At 40.9% G+C, this 22,368-nt stretch overlaps 1 protein-coding gene across 5 annotated transcripts in view; it reads left to right on the forward strand.

The window, feature by feature from the left end:
* arfip1 (ADP-ribosylation factor interacting protein 1 (arfaptin 1)) overlaps positions 1–22,368 on the forward strand; it is a 206,456-nt gene that overhangs the window by 76,270 nt on the left and 107,818 nt on the right. The window contains exon 1 of one of the 5 annotated variants that reach the window (XM_043700004.1): positions 2,179–2,443. The exons of the other annotated variants lie outside the window; for them this stretch is intronic. The gene's annotated coding sequence lies outside the window, so the exon portion shown is untranslated. Of the gene's footprint in view, positions 1–2,178; positions 2,444–22,368 lie in introns of those variants that run through there. 5 annotated transcript variants of the gene reach the window in all.

Below are 22,368 nucleotides of genomic sequence, written 5' to 3' on the forward strand. Positions count from 1 at the left end.
GTTCTCTGAAACATTCCGTGAGTCGGCGTTCTGTCTTCCCAATGTAGAGGAGACCATATCGAAAGCAAACTCCACCCCATTTGTCACCCAGCCCCTGATGCTTGAAACATTGATTCTCCTGCTCCTCAGATTCTGCCTGACCTGCTTTGCTTTTCGAGTCTGATTCTCTGGCATCTGCACTCCTAGCTTTCACTTTTGTTCACTCATTATTCATTTTTAAAATATTCTGTCCATTCTTCTGATTACCACCTGTCATTGCAGAATTAAATGCTTTTTCTTTAAGTTCAGTGCTATCTTTAACATTTCTACTTAACCACAGATTGTGGACCCATCCATAGAATCTTTCTTCAAGTAGGTATATTCCAATGAGTATATTCTTTATATCCCCTTAAACGCCTGCCACTGCTTCTCCCTTAGTCTATCCTTGAACCTAAATTGCTTATTCTCTTTGTCCAGTTCTGCTTTTATGCCCTCAGTTGCCCCATATAAAACTTTTTAAAAAGTCTCAAACTGTTAGAGAACCTTAGCTATGACTGTGCCTCGAGAGGATGTCCTTTTGTTTCCTCGTCAGTCTTCCCTTTAACCAGCTGTTTACTCTTATATATTTTTATAGATGTTTTCTGCATTCTTCTCTTTTAGTTGCTAATCTATTCTTGAACACTTGTATTGCATTCTGTTGTTCACAGTTTTAGTTCTTTTATGTGTTTAGTATTCAGCCTGACTCCCTACTGCATTTTAAGTTACAAGTTTGTCACAATCTGCTTCATTATTTTAGCCTCTATATGTTTGGGCGTCCAGGCAGCTGCAGCTTTAGTTGCCCTTCCTTTCCCACCTTGTACTTGAATAATTTTGTCTTTGAAGGTCTCCCATTTTTCAATAACCACTTTGCCTACTAATTCTTGATTCATTTCCTCCTAGATCTTTTCAACTTCCTAAAGTTAGCCCTCCTCCTGCATAAGTTTAAGATTGATTTATGTTTTAATTTCATTTATTCTGCAGTTGGATTTCAAAGTTGGCAAAGTCATCACAACACTATTGAGAAGAGTTATCACATACTTCTGGATGGAAATGGATTTTGTTTTAAATTGTTCATATTATTGTTGCCATTGTGATCCTTGTAGGGACCAACTTTTAGAAATGAATTTGAATTTTCAGTTGATAGCTGAATAGATGGCTCAACAAGAATTCGCATAGTAAGACATTTACCTTTATAAATAGACTAGAAATGCTAAAACAAAAGCAAAAACGCAGGTCCTGACTTAATTTGGCTGTCTAAAAGCTGGACACTTTTAGAATTAGTGCATGGAATGTTACTTCCTTCAAAAAGAAATGTAACTGAGTAATATTATCTGGGTGAAGCACAGTGTAACTCTGAACACTGTCTGCTTCACACATCAATCTATCCCATGTTCCAAATGATCTTTGACCCCACCTGAGCTAACTTATTCTGATTTGCTGAGATCTAAACTACCCGACTCAGAACCCACCAGTATCCAAATTCGGCACAGCCTCCATTCTGGGCTTGTTGGATTTGAGATGTGCACTATGCCATCTGGAAATTTTGAATAAAAACAAAAGTGCTTGAAACTTTTAGCAGCATTGCAGTAACAATTAAAAGAATGAGAGAGAGAGACACACACATGGACAAAGTTAGTGTTTTGAGTCTGTATGATAATGTGAAAACATTGATTTTGCATCCAGGTAGCAATGCTGATTGACAGTTTGTGAGCATCCATCTCTCTTTCATTTTGGAGCTGGATAGACAGTTGAAAGCACAGTTGTTTCCAACCTGATATTCTAATCACGTTACACTGTATGGAGACTCTCAGCCTGTCCATTGTTAATACACAGACTGGTGCCATTACCTTCAAATGTTAAGACCATGAATTGTCTTCCTGGTAAAACATCTGTGTCCCCTTTAATTTCTGGCAATCAAACTACCCAAGCTGCTGTCAGGAAGCCATCAGAACAGGGCACATGACCCCCTTCGTTATTGTTTAAGGGCACTATCCCAAAACTTATGTCATAATTGTAGCACTACTAAACTAAAGGAATCTAAATCTTGAGAAAATGCTTCATTTCTTTACATCTCTAACCTATATTCCTATACTCTAGCCTGAAACAGACAAATATGTTTGTCAGTTAAGGAAAAGCAAATAAATTCCAAGTGTCCAGAACCTTGGTTTATTTAATGGTTAGGTGTTTTCTCTTAGTTGGAAGAAGGAATGGATTTTGCCATTTATCCACAGGCTTTCCAGAGGCTTATCAGCTGGACTTACTACTTATCCAGTGCAGCACTGTCCCTGGAGGATCTGTGGTATCGCAACTGCTCGGATCGATCATGAAACTGCCAAGTCGATATATACTGGCTGGGGAACAGCACAGGAAAAGGCCTTTCAGCCATTCTGAACTAATCTCATCTGCCTTCTCCTGTTTAAAATAGGCAAGGTTTGCGATCTCGGATTCTATGATTTCATTTATTAATTGCTGTAAATTAGAAAAGCTTATTTCTTTAAACAACGAGCTATACTTGGATTTAACTAGGAAAGATGGGGCCTCTATAATGTGACATAAGAAAGACAAGACTTAAGGTTTCTAGAACTTAAAACAAGGTCTTTGGGTGGCAGTAGGAATGTTTAGAGTGAAATAAGGTCCCTATCATGATTCTTGGAATCTCTCCACTGACCCTCTGAAGGGAATCCTACCTGACGTCCCAGTAATTCTGCACTTAGTATGGCTAATCCACCTAGCCAGTGCTTATACTACATGTAGGTACCAACAGTATAGGCTAAAAAATGGTTGATAGCAAGCAGAATAGAGAGAATTAGGATATAAATTAAAATGTAGGACCTCAAAGGTAGCAACCTGCAGATGACTGCCAGTGTCAAGTGCTAGCAAGAGTAAAAATATTGGGATATACCAGGATATACATGGCTAGCGAAAGGGAAGGAAGGTTTTAGCTTTGTGGGACACTGGGAGTAGTTCTGGGGAAGGTAAAACTGGTACAAGCAGGGCAGGTTGCTTCTGGTCAATGTTGAGGGTGGAGGGTGTTTGCTTGTGCTGTCTGGGTGGGTTTAAATTACAATGGATGGAGAATGGGACACCCATGAAGGTAGAGAGGGACAATAGGTGCAAGAGTAGGCCATTCTGCCCTTCGAGCCTGCACCACCATTCAGTATGACCATGGCAGATCATCCTTAATCAGTATCCTGTTCCTGCCTTATCTCCATAACCCTTGATTCCAATATCCTTGAGAGCTCTATCCAACTCTTTCTTAAATGAATCCAGAGACTGGGCCTCCACTGCCCTCTGGGGCAGAGCATTCCACACAGCCACCACTCTCTGGGTGAAGAATTTTCTCCTCATCTCTGTCCTAAATGGTCTAGCCCGTATTTTTAAGCTGTGTCCTCTGGTTCGGCACTCACCCATCAGCGGAAACATGTTTCCTGCTGCCAGAGTGTCCAATCCTTTAATAATCCTATATGTCTCAATCAGATCCCCTCTCAGTCTTCTAAACTCAAGGGTATACAAGCCCAGTCGCTCCAGTCTTTCAGCACAAGGTAGTCCCGCCATTCCAGGAATTGACCTTGTGAACCTACGCTGCACTCCCTCAATAGCCAGAGGGAGCAAGGAAGTGAAATGTAGGGAAAGCAAGTGTGGAAAAACAAATGGCCAGAGTGGAAAAATGAAGCTATAATGATCAGCAAGGTTTTAAAAAGAAAATAAATCTAAAGGCTTTGTGTCTTAATATGTAGTGTGTTAGCAATAAGGTAGCTGGATTAGCAACGCAAATAGATATAAACTGTTATGATATAGTGGTGATTATTGAGGCATACTGAAGGGTTACCAAGGATGGAAACTGAATGTTCAGGGATATTCATTATTTAGGAAGGAAGGACAGACAAAAAGGAAAAGAAAGTGGGTGGATGGAATCAGTGCAATAATGTAGATGGATATTGGCTTAGAAAATGATGTGAAATCTGTATGGATGGAGCAAAGAAATACCAAAGGATGGAAAATAGTATTGGGGGTTGTCTATAGCCTCCAATTCCGCCTCCCTCCAAAAAAAAGCAGTCGTGGAGATGTATAGAAAACCTTGTCAAGTCATCATTGTCCTACCAGACCATAGTGAACCTAGCACCAATCCTGGTAGCACATCACTGAACACAGTCTCAACAAAACCCTCTACCACCACTCTCTCTTTCCTACTGTCAAGCCAGTTTTGTATCCAATTAGCCAGTTCTCCCATGTGATCTAACCTTACTAACCAGTCTATCACATGGAACCCTGTCGAAGGCATTGCTAAAGTCCATACAGACAATGTCTACTGCTCTGCCGACATCTGTCGTCTTGGTCACCTCTTCAAAAAACTCAATCAAATTGGTGAGAGACAATTTCCCACATACAAAACATAGACTGTTCCCTGACACAACAGTGAACCTGCGCAGTTACAGCTTTTGCTGTTTGAATCCGTGTGTTGCTGGACATCGGAGTGCATCTGGGAAAATTAACAAACAGTGAAATTCACAACTGATCTTGGAGGAACCTGTGTGGGACAGCTCACAGCACAGAAACAGAAGTGTTATTTTTAAGCGTGGCCTTACAGAAAGTCTGCAGTAGTGAGCAGAGTGGATTCGTCCTTGATTAGATGTTTTATTGAGATATTTCCCTGATTAAACTTAAAAATATAAGTCATAAGTATTAAGTTAGCCTGGAGCAGTGTTAGTAGAGGAATAAGACAGTGCTATTTTCTGGGTTTGGAGATTGAAAGATGCAAAAATGGCCTTTAGTACACTCTTATGCTCTTCTCGTTGGATGGGAGAGTTTATATGTTGAGGATTATGTCTGCAATAAATGCTGTTGGTTGCGAATCCTATCAAATTGAATAGACGGGTTGGAGAAATGGTTAGAGGCAATGAGGAATTTACAAGAGCAAGGGAATGTGATGGATGGCAGTTATAGGAAGTGAGAAAAGTCGCAGATACAGTCACATAGATGGGTTAACTGCAGGAAAGGTAAGAGAGGTAGGCAGGTAGTGCAGGAGACCTCTGTGGCTGTCCCCATTTCAAACTAGTTTGCTGTTTTGGAAAATGTAGGTGGATGGATTCTCATGGGAATGTAGCACGAACAGCCAAGTTTCTAGTATTGAGACTGGCTCTAATGCAATGAGGGGGACATTTGGGTTCCAAGAGATCGATTGTGTTATCCACATAAAAGTGGATACGTCCCCAGGATCTGATCAGGTGTACCCTAGAACTCTGTGGGAAACTAGGGAAGTGTTTGCTGGACCCTTTGGGATATTTGTATCATCAATGGTCACAGGTGAGGTGCCAGAAGACTGTAGTTTGGCTAACGTGATGCTACTGTTTAAGAAGGGTAGTCAGGACAAGCCAGGGAACTATAGACCGGTGAGCCTGACCTCGGTGGTGGGCAAGTTGTTGGAGGGAATCCTAAGGATGTACATGTATTTGGAAAGGCAAGGACTGATCAGGGGTAAAAACAATGACTGCAGATGCTGGAAACCAGATTCTGGATCAGTGGTGCTGGAAGAGCACAGCAATTCAGGCAGCATCCGAAGACAGGCAAAATCGACGTTTCGGGCAAAAGCCCTTCATCAGGTAGTCAACATGGCTCTGTGCATGGGAAATCATGTCTCACAAACTTAATTGAGTTTTTTGATGAAGTAACAAAGAGGATTGATGAGGGCAGAGCAGTGGATGTGATCTATATGGACTTCAGTAAGGCATTCGACAAGGTTGCCCAACGGACACTGGTGAGCAAGGTTAAATCTCATGGAATACAGGGAGAACTAGCCATTTGGATACAGAACTGGCTCAAAGGTAGAAGACAGAGGGTGGTGGTGGAGGGTTAATTTTCAGACTGAAGGCTTGTGACCAGTGGAGTGCCACAAGGATAGGTGCTGGGTCTGCTACTTTTTGATGGGCTGAGAAGTGGCAGATGGAGTTTAATTCAGATAAATGTGAGGTGCTGCATTTTGGGAAAGCAAAATCTTAGCATGATTTATACACTTAATGGTAAGGTCCTAGGGAGTGTTGCTGAACAAAGAGATCTTGGAGTGCAGGTTCATAGCTCCTTGAGAGTGGAGTCGCGGGTAAATAGGATAGTGAAGAAAGCTTTTGGTATGCTTTCCTTTATTGGTCAGAGTATTGAGTACAGGAGTTGGGAGGTCATTAATATCAGAAAGATATTATGAAACTTGAAAGGGTCAGAAAAGACTTACAAGGATATTGGACGATTTGAGCTATCATGAGAGGCTGAATAGGCTGGGGCTGTTTTCCCTGGAGCGTTGGAGGCTGAAGGGGTGACCTGATCGAGGTTTATAAAATCATGAGCATGGATAGGATAAATAGACAAAGTCTTTTCCCTGGAGTTGGGGAGTCCAGAACTAGAGGGTATAGGTTTTAGGGTGAGAGGGGAAAGATATAAAAGGGACCTAAGGGGCAACATTTTCACAGAGGGTGGTACGTGTATGGAATGAGCTGTCAGAGGGAGTGGTGGAGGCTGGTACAATTGCAACATTTAAAAAGCATTTGGATGGGCATATGAATAGGAAGAGTTTGGAGGGATATGGGCCGGGTGCTGGCAGGTGGGACTCGATTGGGATGGGATATCTGGTTGGCATGGACGGGTTGGACCGCAGGGTCTGTTTCCGTGCTGTACATCTCTATGACTCTAACTTAGCCACCACTGACATCAAGCTCACAGGTCTGTAGTTCCCTGGCTTTCCCTTGCAGCCTTTCTTAAATAATGGCACAACATTACCCAGCCTCGTCTTCCAGCACCTCAACCATGTCTGTCAATGATACAATTATCTCTGCTGGATATCCCACAATTTCTTTTCTAGCTTCCCACAATGTCCTGGGAAGCACTTGATCTGTTCCTGGGGCTTTATCTACCTTTAAGCGTTTTAAAACCTTCAGCACCACCTCTTCTGTAACATGGACTCTTTTCAAAACATAATTATTTATTTCCCTGAGCTCCCGAGCAACCATGTCTTTCTCCATAGTAAATACTGATGGAAAATATTCATTTATGATCTCACCCATTTCCTGTAGTTCCACACATAAGTGGCCTAGTTGATCTTTAAGGGATCCTGTTCTCTTCCTAGTTACTCTTTTTGTAGAGTAGAATCTCTTTGGATTCTTCTTTACCCTATCTGCCAAAGCTATCTCATGTCCCCTGATTTGTCTCTTAAGTTTCTGTGCTGTATTATTTGTGACTTTATGATTCTAAGTGTATTCCTCGACCCCTATACTCTTCAAGGGATTTACTTGATTCAGCTCTCAATACCTGACATAAGCCACCTCCTTTTTCTTGACCAGACCCTCAATATCTCTAGTCATCCAGTGTTCCCTGCACCTGCCAGTCTTGCCCTTCACATTAACAGGAACATGCTGGCCCTGAACACTCATTATCTCACTTTTGAAAGCCTTCCACTTGTCAGACATCCCTTTATCTCCGAACAGCCTCCCCCAGTCAACATGTGAAATTTCCTGTCATGTACCATCAAAATTAGCCTTGCCCCAATTTAGAACTTTAATTTGTGGACCATGCCTAACCTTTTCCTTAATTGTTTTAAAACTGGTGGAATTCTGGTCATTGGTTCCAAAGTGCTCCCCCACTAACACCTCAGTCACTTTCCCTGCCATATTTCCCAAGAGAAAGTCAAGTGTTACCTATCCTCTAGGTGAGCAATCTACATATTAATTGAGAGAGTTTTCTCAAACACCCTCAACAAATTCCTCCCCATCCAAGCCCTAAACACTGTAGCAGTTCTAGTCTATGTTTGGAAAGCTAAAATCCTCTACTACTACAACTGTATTATTCTTAGATCTATCTATGATCTTCCTGCAGATTGTTCCTCAATTTCCTGCTGACTTGGGACAGCTAGAGTACAATCCCATAAAAATGGTCCCCCCCTTCTTATTTCTTACTTTCACCCATACAGCTTCACTGGATGATCCCTCAGGAATATCCTAAGTACTGCTGTGTTTTCTTTTCCCCAATCAGAAATGCCATGCCTTCTCCTGTGTTGCCTCCCCTACTATTCTTCCTATCGTGTCTGTATCTGAGAATGTTGAGCTGCCAGTCCTTTTCCCTGCTTCAGCCATGTTGCTGAAAAAGCTATGGTGCCCTAGTCCCACACTCCCATTCATGCCTTGAATTCATCTGCTTTACCTGTCAGGTCTCTTGCATTGAAATAAATGCAGTTTAATTCATCAGTCTTCCCTCGTTCCCTACCATGCTCTTGTCTGCTTTAACTTGCTCTCTTTAACTACTGTACCAGCCTCAACCTTCTGTCTTTTCTTACTGCTGCTTAGTGTGCCCTAACCTCACCCGCCCATCCCCAACAGAAGAGTAGTTTAAACCCTTCTGAGTAGTTCTAGCAAATATCCCCACCAGGATATTGTTCCCCCTTCATTTCAGGTGCAATCTAAACATTTGAACATTGTATTTGAACATTTGACTGATAACTTTGTTCTTTCAGTTAATTACTAAAAATGTTGAGCATTTGCATCTTTGCTTCACACTGTACTCTGAGCACAGTACATCAGTTTTAGCTGTTTGTAATAAGCAGGATGAAATGACAACTGTTTGTCAACCCATTAATACTTCAGTATCAGATAGCACTTGTATAGAACAAGTTAAAGCTCCAATGTTTACAACTGTGGAAATGAATCTTTTCAAACAAAACCATGCAGGTCTCAAATGTGTCGCTAATCTAAATATGTATTTAATAAAATATAGTGGCACAAATAGCTAGGTAGTCGTTGAGCACTGTAGACTCAGTAGCTCATCAAGGCCATGTGGAGTCCTTAACAAAGCTGACTCTGTGGGAATTGGCTAAGAAACTGAAACTTCTAGCAGACAGTTTCTCTGTCCCTGGAACCCTCCAAAACAATCCAGTAAAGTCAGAACATTGGAAAACTTTCAACTTGGTTACGCTTAACAGTTACCGACGGAAACTCAGAAGGTTATGAAGAGATGTAACTTCAGGGTAGCTATTAAAGTGAACCCCTGATAGAACCTGGACCTGACCACCGCTCCTACATATTTTACCCAACAGCTCTACCCCTTAGAACCCTCGCATCCATCTGACAGATCTGATGGTTTCCCAACCTTATCCAGTCATTCATTTACCTGACACCCTACCCACCTGCTATCAACCATGCCCAGTTGGCTTTCTTGGGGAGAGCGTGTTAGCATTGACAATTAGCGATTAAAGCTGCATACTTAGCAAAACTAAAGATGATTGGGAAGAGTCTGATTTTTGTGAAAGGGAAGTCATGTTTAACCAATTTTATTAAACTAAGGAGTAACATGGATTGTGGATAAAGTGGAGATTGTAATTCTACTATATCTGGGTTTCTGGAATGCATTTATTGACATGCCAAGTCAAAGATTTTTGTGGAAAATGGTGCACGAGGTATTATTAGCACAGATGGAAGATTGGCAGAAAACGGAGTATGCCTTTGTTTTAATGGCAGGATGTGACAGGTGGAGTTCTGCTTTCCAAAGTGCAGAGATTTTTGGGTATTGCAGTACGTGAGTTACATAAGTTAGCATCCAGGTGCGGCATGTAATCAAGAAGGCTGAAAGGATGCTATTCTTTATAATGAGATGAACTGAACAGAAAGTAAGGAGGTTTAGCTTCAGTTATACAGGGCATTGGTGAGACCACATCTCAGATACTGGGGTTGGTTTTGGTCTCCTTATTTAAGAACAATGAGAATGCATTGAGAGGTAATTTTCTAGACTGATGCCTGGAATGAACGTACTGTCTCATGGATAGCCTGGGCTTGTTACCATTAGAGTTTAGAGAAACGAGGGGTGAAGTGCAGAACAACCCGATTGGTCGTGATAAGGATGTTTCCTTTTATGGGTGGGACCAAAACCAGCAGGACCTAATTTTAAAATTCGAGATTGCCCTTTCAGAAAATTATATTTGTTATTAGACGTTGTACGATTTTGGAACACTGCCTCAGTGTTATTTAAGATATGCATAGATTCTTATTAGATAAGTGAATCTCAGCTAATTGGAGGTAAATGGGAATATGGAATTTGAAATGCACGCAGGTCAGCCATGACTTTATCGAATGATGGAGCAGACTTGAAGGTTTAAACGGTTTACTACTACTCCTATTTTGTATGTAGGGTACACCTATTAATGCCGATTACCAATTAACTGCCAGACTTGTTTACATTTTAGACCAGGCAGGTTGAGTCTGATTAGTCAGGGCATTCCATGAGAAATTATTTAGTGAATATCCGTCAGTTATTTTGTTGAGTTGAAACAGGTGCAGTGTGTGGATGTGTCAATGACTTGTTGCAAACAGCTGAAGGAGTATACTGTTAGATACAATCCATTAATCTTTGGCATCACAGCACTCCTGAAATTCATATACCACATTAATCATTTATTAATAGGAGACTGTTTTTGGCTTGACTCTAGCATCCTTTGAGTGGCAAACACCTTTTGCATTGTTACTGCATAATAATAGTCTGTCATAGGCAGCTTCACATGTTGCTCTGTCTAGGGTAAATTAAACATTTTCAGGATCCTGGAAATTAAACCTCAATTTAATAACTAGGAAATCAAAGCAACAGCACTTTTTTGACTCCTCCATTGATCAGAATCCATATGTCCAAACTTCTGAGTTCTCTTACCAACAAATCAGTACTCTCATCTCATGCAGTATAAATGTTGTTTTCCTCTTAAATTGGTATTCTTGTGAATTGTCCTGATGTGTCAACATAAAAGCGTTGACAAAATTTCTTTTCTTTCAAACTAAAAACACTTGAATATTTATGAAAGCTAAGCAACTATTGTTCATGAGCACAGCCTTGCCGTTTTGATAACCAGTTTAAACATTAACTGAATGGCTTGAGGAGACTGGGAATATTTATCACTGCATTTGTTTTTTTCAATCTAGCTTTCAATTGATATTTATCAGTGTAATTTTACTTCACATTAGTCCATATTACCCATCTTTTAATATTGGGGAATATATGTTTTTGGACCATATGACAGTCTACCACCTTCAAAAGTAAAACCCCTCATTATGGAGCAAAGTGTAAAGATAAATACTTGACACCAAGCAGTAACACTCTATTGGATTACAGTCAGAAAACTAGAGTGTGTTTGAAATTTTTATAAACACTGAGAGTGATGGGTCATAGTTGAGAGTCTGTTTTTTAGACCACACGTCATCAAAAAGACTTCAAAAGCAATACCCTTCATTACAGAGGAAGGCATAAAGGTAAATACTTGACACCACGTAGTCTCACACTATTAAAACAAAGGAAATGAAAGCTACAGCATGTTTAAAATGTCAATATTCACTGATGTGAGAATAATGAGTAGTTATTCCAATGAGCTAATATTGCCATTAAAACACTTAAGTGAACAGACCAGCCTTACATTTTTCATATAGATATGCACCTACCTTTCCATTTACTTGAAAGGTTGTTTACTACTAATTTTAAAAAAAATTCTTCACCCAAGTTACTAGGAATTGGGATTGTTTCAGTTTTTGCAGTGGATTCAACAAGCTTTTTTATTAATGACAGCATGTGTAGTCCATTCTTATCTGTTTTGCAAGTGGATTACATAGCACACGCACAACTTTTGAGACCACTTTTCACTCTCTTTACAAATGGGTGGAATCACTGGAAATCCTGTTTCTGGGTACATAAGGCTATGTTTGGGCCCCCAGATGCTCTGCCTATTGGTACCAGATATGTAGTAACTTCACTACTTGTCCTTAGCCTTTATGTAGCACAAGTTTTCATAACTTATCGTAACTTGCCTGGCTCCAAGGGATTTCTGACAACCTTCCTTCTTGTACCTTAAAATGTTAAGTTGGAGTTGAAACCCTGGAAGTCATATTTGCATTATGTTTATGACTAAATGGGAATAAAAGAGAGTGAAAAATTCTAAAAATATGAATATATTGAGTAAATGTAGCTGTATCAATAATGTTTTGGGCAGCTTTCTGCAAGAATTACCCCTACTTCAGAGCCATTTCTTCAAGTTTTTTAAACTGCTGTGGTTTTTCTGTTCCATTATCCCTACTGTTATTCTACTCAATCCATTACCTTTATAGACCTAGTTTTTGCAGTCTGTCATCCCAGAGATCAATCTATTTAAGTATTGTTTTGTTGCTCCTAATGCAGGTATGTTGTCCCTCAAATATAAAGACAGTATTGTATCCCATATGGGGTTTCACCAAGGCCACGTATAATTGTAGCAAAACCTCCTCTTCATACTTATATTTCAGTCCCAAATGCAAAAAGATCAGCATACCAGTTGTCTTTCTAATTGTTGTATCTGCGTGCTAACTACTTCCATTCCTTACACCAGTGTCTTTGAAAGTGAATACTTAGAACTTTCATGACTTATAATAAATATTCTTATCTTACAAAGTGATTAACCTCACATTTCCCCTTTTGCTCGCTCATTTAACCTGTCTCCAAAATTGCAATAGGTTAAAGTTTCAGAGTACGGGACCACAAAACTGTTGTGGTAGAGCTTTGTGATTGTGATTGCTGAGGAAATCTGATTTATAGAATCATAGAGATGTACAGCATGGAAACAGACCCTTCAGTCCAACTTGTCCATGCCCACCAGATCTTAGAGCATAGAACAATACAGCGCAGAACAGGCCCTTAGGCCCTCGATGTTGCGTTGACCTGTGAACTATTCTCAGCTCATCCCCTACATTATCCCATCATCATCCATGTGTTTATCCAAGGATTGTTTAAATCTCCCTCATGTGGCTGAGTTAACTACATTAGCAGGTAGGGCATTTCACGCTCTTACCATTCTCTGAGTAAAGAACCTGCCTCTGACATCTGTCTTAAATCTATCACCCCTCATTTTGTAGTTATGCCCCCTCGTGCAAGCTGACGTCATCATCCTAGGGAAAAGACTGTCACTGTCTACCCTATCTAATCCTTTGATCATCTTGTATGTCTCTATCAAATTCCCTCTTAGTCGTCGTCTTTCCAAGGAGAACAGACTCAAGTCTCTCAGCCTTTCCTCATAAGACCTTCCCTCCAGACCAGGCAACATCTGGTAAATCTCCTCTGCACCTTTTCCAATGCTTCCAGATCCTTCCCAAAATACGGTGACCAGAACTGTACACAATATTCCAAGTGTAGCTGCACTAGCATTTGTACAGTTGCAGCATGATATTGCGGCTTCGGAACTCAATCCCTCTACTAATAAAACTTAACAAACCATATGCCTTCTTAACAGCACTATCAACCTGGGTGGCAACTTTCTGGGATCCGTGTACATGGACTCCAAGATCCCTCTGCACATCCACACCACCAAGAATCTTTCCATCGACCCAGTACTCTGCCTTTTGTCATTCTTTCCAAAGTGCATCACCTCACAGTTAGCTGCATTGAACTCAATTTGCCACCTCTCAGCCCAATTCTGCAGTTTATCCAAGTCCCTTACCTAATCTTGTCCCATTTGCCAGCACTTGGCCCATATCCGTCAAAACCCTTCTTATTCATATACCTATCCAGGTGCCTTTTAAATATTGTACCAGCTTCCACCACTTCCTCTGGCAGCTTATTCCATACACACACCACCCTCTGCATGAAAAAGTTGCCCCTTATGTCCCTTTTTTAAATCAATCGCCTCTGATCCTAAACCTATGCCCTCCAGCTCTGGACTCCCCCACCCCAAGGAAAAGACATTGCATATTTATTCAATCAATGTCTTTCATGATTTTATAAACCTCTATAAGGTCAATCCCCCTGCCTCCGCTTCAGGGAAAACAGCCCCAGCCTATTCAACCTCTCCCTATTGCTCAAATCCTCCAACCCTGGCAACATCCTTGCAAATCTTTTCTGAACCCTTTCAAGTTTCACAACATCCTTCCCAATGCAGGGAGACCAGAAGTGTGCACAGTATTCCAAAAGTGGCCTAACCAACATCCTGTACAGCTGTCACATGACCCCCCCCCCCCCCAATTCCTGTGCTCCGTGCTCTGTCCAATAAAGGAAAGTATACCAAACACGTTCTTCACTATCCTACCTACCTGCAACTCTGCTTTCAAGGAGTAATGACCCTGCACTCCAAGGTTTCTTTGTTCAGCAACACTCCCCAGGACCTTACCATCAAGTTATATGTCCAGCTCTAATTTGCCTTTCCAAAATGCAGCACCTCACATTTATCTAATTTAAACTCTACCTGCCACTCCTCGGCCCGTTGGCACATCTCATCAAGATCCCAATTTACTCTAAAGTAACCTTCACCGTCCACTACACCTCCAATTTTGGAGTCATCTGCAAAATTACTAACCATACCTCCTATGTCCGCATCCAAATCATTGCATAAATGATGAAAATGCAGTGGACCCAGCACCGATCCTTGTGGCATGCCACTGGTCACAGGCCTCCAGTCTGAAAAGCAATCCTCCACCATCATCCTCTGTTTTCTACCTTCAAGCCAGTTCTATATCCAAGTGGCTAGTTCTCCCTGTATTCCATGTGATTAACCTTGCTCACCAGTGAACCATGAGGAAACTTGTCGAACGCCTTACTGAAGTCCGTATAGATCACATCTACTGCTCTGCCCTCATCAATCCTCTTTGTTACTTCTTCAATAAGCTCAATCAAGTTAATGAGATAATTTCCCATGCACAGAGCCATGTTGGCTATCCCTAATCAGACCTTACCTTTTCAAATAAATGTAAATCTTGTCCCTCAGGATTCTCTCCAACTTTGGTTCCCTGGCTTTTCTTTACCACCTTTCTTAACTAGTGACACCATGTTAGTCTTCTGGCACCTCCCCTGATTTGTTTCCAGATGCGGTCTTAGTCAACAAAAATAACTGAAACACAGTTATAAAGTAGATATGTGAAAAAAGTACTTATTTCTCAATTTGTTCATAGTTTTCAATGGGGAGTTAGCTCTGGAAAAGCTCAATCTTTTTCTACTTAGCATGCTAACTTCAAATGAGTCTGCCATGTCAGTGTAGCCAAAGGTTTTTGTGTTTTTTGCTGCAGTACAATCTCTCAGTATCTCTTAAGCTTTTGTGGCTTTGGCAAGGGAAGCAGGCAGAGGGGCACTTATCAGACTCTTTGGGGTCATCAGGGTGATAATCTTCCTGATCTTCCATTAGTCCGTTTGTCTGCTTTCCTGGTCCATGCTGTAAAAATGTGGAAATAGTTGTGTTAGTCTCATGCTTTGTGGATAATGTCTTGACGTTCACAAAATACCGTGGCTTCTTGGACTGTCAGGTCACAAGCGGTGACAGAATTTTAGTGCTATCTATGTTGGTGCAGACTATAACATGACGGATTCAACATTCAAGAATGAGTTTGAAAAAGATGATCAAACTGTCTTGTCTCATCCACATTAAAAATGTCTTTTGGCATGTATTAATTCAGTACATGGGCAAGAATGTCTGCAGTCATCACTGCAGACTGGCTAATGATCTCTCACTCTAACCTAGCCTCACTGCACTCCGGTCACATGACAAGCAACCACAAGTTATCTGCACTTACCAGTCTGGAATTTTGGTATATCATGGCCATGCTTTTGTTGTTATTCCTATTCTGTCTGCAGGAATACGTGACAGCTTTACCACAACTGTAATTTTGGTTTATCCAGGTCTGACTAGTTGTGATTTCACTATATAGCTGTTCGCAGTCTCTTCATGTCCTCCTCACAGCTTGTATTCTCACCCACCTTTCTCTGTCAGCAAACTTCAAAATGTTGCAGTCTTTCTCTTTGTCTGATACATTGCAGAAGGAGGCCATTCAGCTGGCCATGTCTTTTCTAGCTCTCTGCGAGCAATTCATGAAATACAATTCCCTCACCTTTTCCCCTGTAGATCTACACATTGTTTCCTCTTTAGATGATCCAATTCTTTTTGAATGCCATGATAGAATATGGCTCAACGAATCTCTCCTGCTTTGCATCCAAACCCAAAACACTCTGAGCTTCTTTTTAAATGTGTTGTTTCTTCATGTCTGCATTGCTACTTCTACCAAGAAATCAGCGTACACTGATCGTTAATTCTTCCAACGAAAGGAAGAGTTTGCCCCTATCTATTCTACCTAGGTTTGGAGTATAGCTTGTAAATCCCTGAAATCCTAACACTTCTCTGCAAGGCTCCAGCTGCTTCTCAGTAAGAGACCAGAAGCAAAGTTGTACCCTTAACCTATAAAGGTTCCCCAGTACAAGTTCTCAGTCTTGCGCAAACGTAAGGGTTGGAATCCAGAGCAAATTTTGTTGAAGAGTGGTAATGGCCAAGTTGCGATCGACCTCCATTAGAACCAAATGTTTATTTTGGTTTAGATTTGGATGTTGCTAAGCAATCTGCCTGTTCCTTTTCAGGGCATGCACTCTGCTAGATACCAGCCCATGAGTGTTCTCACTTGATTTATGTCCAGTAGGACTCCTTTGCTGTCTCAGTTCCACATACCGGCAGCAACTGCAATGGCTTGTGGGCCCAAAGTCTGAAGAAAGTTTTAACCGTTTGGCCAAGGTTTGGCTTTGTTTTTGGGTTTTACTGTGGGCTGTCCTAAAGTCCCTCTGCTGGTTGAGCTTGGGCAGCACCACTTAAGTGAAGTCAGTTGCATAGCCACACCATATTTCCTGAGACAATCTGTGCAATTGCCTTAACTCAGTTGGTGTTCCTGAAGCTCACTTGGCTTGGAGAGTGTGTCCACTTCCATTGGAATACCCTGCAATTTATATCCACCACTTGCCCTGTTTTCCAATGATACAGCTGGTTGTCGTGCCTGTTTGAAGTCCAGTTGGGTTTCAGATAGTAGGCATTTTTGCAAGGTTACATCATTAATCCGATAAACAACCATCTGTCTGCACTTCACTCAGGGTTAAACCAAAGTCACGTGTCTCTGCCAGGCATTTTAACCTAGTTAAAAATCCTGATACGGATTTCCCCTGGTTCTGGAATTGCCGAGTAAAACGCTAGCATCTCAGAATTAGAGGCGACTTGAGTTGTAATTCCTTAACTAAATCAGTTAACTCTTGAAAGGTTTAGCATCTGGTGCCTCAAAGTTAGGCTTCAAATAACTTGCAAGATGGCGACGGCGGGGTCGGTTGCATTTGGCTCTTGAGTGTAGGGCTTGACCGCTCATAGCTCTTGCGGTGGGTTCTGCTAAATCCACACAGCTTCAACATTGTCTGTCCAAGTCAGTAGTGTTTCCTCTTTGTTTGGGTTGCCCCGGGGTGGCCTCCTGATGTTCTGCGGGAGGCCAGAGCTCCGTGTACCTCCATCCCTGCTCCATCTCGAGTGGCAGCATTGGAAGATGAGCCAGGGCCACATAGGTCAACTCAGGGCCGTGACCTGTCAGTCAATGTGCAGCGTTGGAGGAGGTGTGAGACCTGTGCAGCATGATCGTCTCCAGCTCAGACGCTGAGGGCCCAGAAGTGATGACACTGGCTGCGGCAGGGAAGGAGCACATTGCCAGGAGAGGGAAAGCCGAACCTTTGAAGTGATTTCAGTTTTATTAATATCAATTTAATATTAATTTATTCAGTACCTGACCATTTATGCAACTTATTCAGTAATTTATTCCAAAGGTGACGCTGTAATGTGGCAACATTATCCTCTTTTTACTGTACCTAGGTACAAATGACAATATCAACCTAAATAAATCTAAAACAGTAAAAGCTGTGGGTCTGCGAGCTGTCAGGAGAATTATTTGTTGCCTTTTATCTGCCACAATGTCATTTGACTGGAATGAAATAACGTATTCATTTACTCAGCGAGTCGTGAGTTCATGGAATGCCCTGCCAGTAGCAGTGGTGGACTCTCCCTCATTATGGGCATTTAAGCGGGCATTGGATAGGCATATGGAGGATAGTGGGCTAGTGTAGGTTAGGTGGGCTTGGATCGGCGCAACATCGAGGGCCGAAGGGCCTGTACTGCGCTGTATTCTTCTATGTTCTATGTTCTATATATTGTTTCCACATACTGGGCCCAGCCTTCAGGGTTGAATGAGTCAAGGTTTCCAAATAAAGGTATAATGCCAGAAATGCTTATCACGTCTCATAGATGACTGTTGTGAGCGAGTTACTTCAGAAAATTGTTTTACTCTCATCACCGCTGAAATAACTCCATTGAGGCCAGTGCCGAGTCACCAAATGAATCTTTACACATGAAAAGTCCTTGACGCTGGTCCAGCTCTGAATATCAGAATGTCAGACATTCCTTTTTTTATATATATATTTTATTAAACAATTCACAGTTTACAAAACAATTAAAATTTATAGCTGTTTACAGAGAAACTGCAATTTTACAAGGGAGAGGGGCAGCAAAGCCAGGGATCAAACCCTAACATCAACCAGTTTTCAGGGAATTGAGGACAAACCTCAAATTCCCAGTTTCAATCACCACAAAACAGTAACAAAGACACAAGGCAGTTCAGTTACATAAAAAAACAGTGCATACAATACAGTGCCCCAGAAAACCAGCAAGGCCCCCACATTCCTTTTTTTTTGTGTCAGCTAGGGCTCCCTGATTGGGGCTACTAATCTGGTCCAATCGTGAAACTCATTCTGAGGTCCACCTGGCGGATCTAATTACAATCACTACAGAATTCGCAATTAAACTGGGAAAATACAAATTGAGGACTGATAGCTGGCATGTTTTATTCAAAGGAGAATGGGCAATGCATGGACTAGTCCCCTAGATCGAGCAATGCAGATGGAATCCTTTGAAAAGGAAAAAATAGAAGCTGTAAGCAGGGATCGTTGTTGTTCAGGATCATTCTGAATGGACGTTTAAAGATGAGGTGAATGGCCGTCCTCAGCTGTAATTAGCTGGACTGAATGACCTTCATTACTGTAATTATTTCTTGTAACGTCCATGACTTCTCTTTATATAATTCTGGTTTTACTCTCTCGTTTTAGGATAAATTGTTTTTGCAAACCAAGAAAAAGCCTTTTTGTAACTCTCCAATTTTCTTCCAGTACTTCCTTCTTATTTTGTCATTAATGCAAAACTTCATGACGTGAAAGTTTGCTGTGGCGATATCAGGTAGCGAAATAGTTTTTGTTGACTGCTTTGTAACCAGAAAACAAAAATTGTATAAACACAAATCCCAAATGTTTCTTGACTTCAAGTTGTTTTAACTGCTTCCTCATCCATCAGATGTAAATCTAGTGCGCCCCCCCCCCCCAATGTTTCTTTGCTGTTACTTTATTGCAACATCTTGACATACTTAAATACACTTTTTCATACAGGCAAATTAAAACCTGTTTTAAAAAAAAATACAGGATGCTGTCACCTTGCATTTGGGTTAGTAAACTAACTGTTAAAAGACATTAATAATGAAACCCAAAGTAGTAGATGAAGAAACAGTAACATGATCCCAAACAATCTAAATAGTCAATGTTTCCAAGGAAAATCATTGTGTCAGTGCTCAAATCTGGAGGAGTATAGTTACTCTATTTGTTTCCAATAACTCACTACAATTATGCCAAATTTCAGTAGGTGTGAATATTGGCAGGTAAAAGTGTAATTTGGCAGCTTTATTCAGTAACCCCTTTGGACGATGCTGTTGCAATGTATTCTCCATTCTTATAGAACTTCCTGAAAACTGAGTCAATTCTTAACTGGAAATGTTTTAATCAAAATAATTTATTCTCATTCACCTCATGTTCATGATCTTGGTTTGTGCAATTGTTCTTTGTTACGTTAGTCAGGACGAGTAAAATCTTTATTACATAACAGTGTATCTAACTCATGATAGACTTTGGCAGCCTGAAATATATTTGTATCAGTGACTAATTCCCTTTAGTAGCCTCCGAGCCCACCCAGGGAGGCTGGGAGCCACCTTCCAACTCTTTTGTTTCGCAGTGCAGAAACCGCCTTTGATAAACAGTACCATCCACTTTGTTTCCTCCTTTACTGTTTTAAAAGGACATGCAAGTTTGTTCCCACTGATATCTGCTAGTCAGGTAGAGTAACTCTGATAAACTTGTTATTTTACCATTGATTCTAACTTGTCCATTCTATTTATTATTCCACTGATACCTCTACAAAACAATTTAGTTCATTTATTGTCTTCCTTGCTTTATCTCCAAAGATTTCTTGCTATTGATCCTCAGATATTCCCTTTCCCTTGTGTCCCCAGTTTAAATGTTTGTTAGTGGTTTTATTTGACCTCTCAGCTGAGATAAATGTGCACCTCAATTCACTTAAAGACCATTTTAATTGACCAGGCTTCCCTTTTTATTGAAGTTAAACCTTCCCTCCTACACAATCTGAAGTCACTTGCTCTTTGTTTTTCTCCTCTTGGATATACACTTGCACATGTGGCAATATATCATGTATTATAGGAAAAAACTGAGTACATAAGTTCATTTCTATATTTTACATTTTGCTTGAAATTGACTCTGTTAGTCTTTCATTCCATGCCTATCAATTTAATTTGGCTTTTACGACTTTCCTTTCTGATCAATTGATCCTAGCCACTCGCACCATTAAGTCCTGTCTCTGGGACTTAAGAACTAGGTGCTTTTTGCTATGTCTGGTTGTTGCAGTATATTCTATCGACTGCTATAAATTAAAAAGGTCTGACTTAAATAACCCTGTCCGACTTAGAGTCATACAAATGTACAGCATGGAAACAGACCCTTCGGTCCAACCCGTCCATGCCGACCAGATATCCCAACCCAATCTAGTCCCACCTGCCAGCACCCGGCCCATATCCCTCCAAACACTTCCTATTCATATACCAGTCCAGATGCCTTTTAAATGTTGCAATTGTACCAGCCTCCACCACATCCTCTGGCAGCTCATTCCATACATGTACCACCCTCTGTGTGAAAACGTTGCCTTGTAGGTCTCTTTTATATCTTTCCCCTCACACCCTAAACCTATGCCCTCTAGTTCTGGATCCCCGACCCCATGGAATGACTTGAAGAGTGAGTCTTCCTCACAATGGAATAAACTACCTTGTTTCTTCCATACATTAAAATAATTCTGTAGTAAATATAAAAACTTTTGTTTTTCACTTCATTTTAGTGACAGCTGGTCATCAGATTCTTTTTGATAGAACTGAGTTCAGATTCAAAGGGGCTTCTTCTGGTTTAGTCACAGTGATAATCGTTGTCAAAATTGAATCAAAGATGAGAAAATCTTTCCTTAATCTTGACTGAACACTGAAATGTAAGGCCATTTTCTATATTAGTTCTACTCAGGAGAGCTGAAGAAGTAATGCTGCTGTTATCAAGCACCTGTATGTGGCAGATTTGGGTTAGTAAAGTTACGGACATGGTACCACAGGGATCAGTGCTGGTGCTGCAACCATTTACAATCTAGATCAATGATTGGCTGAAGAGACCAGTTATACGCTACTTAAATTGGCCAATGTCACCAAGTTTGGTAGGACAGAAAGTTGTCAAGAGGAAGTAGAGTGCCTACAAAGAAATAAAAATAGTTTCGTCAAAAAATTAGTACAATTCAAAATTTCTTCATTGGTGGTAAAGTGCTTTGGGGTGTCCAGTGAAGACACGATATAAATGCAGTTCTGCCTTCCTTTACAAACTGAAAAATGTGGAGCTTACTTGTGACATAATTAAAGCCTAAAGCCAATGAATTAAGCTATATGGATAGGAAACTTTCAAATTTCATTTCACACACTTCAGGCAGGGTTTCAATTAAGAGACAGCAATCGGCCTAGTCTCTTCCTGACATTGAACATGAACTGGATGTAGGTTTGCTCGCTGAGCTGGAAGGTTCATTTCCAGATGTTTCGTCACTATACTAGGTAACATCTTCAGTGGGCCTCTGGATGAAGCATTGTTGATGTTTCCTGCTTTCTATTTATATGTTTGGGTTTCTTTGGGTTGGTGATGTCATTTCCATTTACCACCCAATGAGAAAAAGAACAGGAAATTACATCACCATAGGAAAATACACCACCAAAGGAAATGACATCACCAATCCAAAGAAACCCAAACACATAAATAGAAAGCAGGAATTATCAGCAGTGCTTTGTCCGGAGGCCCACTGAAGATATTGCCTAGTATGGTGACGAAACATCTCAAAATGAATCTTCCAGCTCAGCGAGCAAACCAACATCCAGAACCTCAACCTGAGCTACAAATCTTCTCAAAATTCATTGAACATGAAGTTAGAATCATTTAAGGCTTATCATCTTGGTTGCCTTCCAATGATCCTTTGAGCGATATAAACGCATGGAGAACAAAAGCATAACTGTTGGAAGCACGCAGAACATCAATCAGCCTGTCAAGGGAATCTGGCAAAGAATTATGCTTTCCATCTTTCTTTTTCTTTCTTTCTTTCTCATCCTCCCCCTCTCCCCCTCTGTTGCACTCTTCTCC

This window comes from Chiloscyllium plagiosum, chromosome 1, assembly GCF_004010195.1.
Source record: "Chiloscyllium plagiosum isolate BGI_BamShark_2017 chromosome 1, ASM401019v2, whole genome shotgun sequence".
NCBI lineage: Eukaryota > Metazoa > Chordata > Chondrichthyes > Orectolobiformes > Hemiscylliidae > Chiloscyllium > Chiloscyllium plagiosum.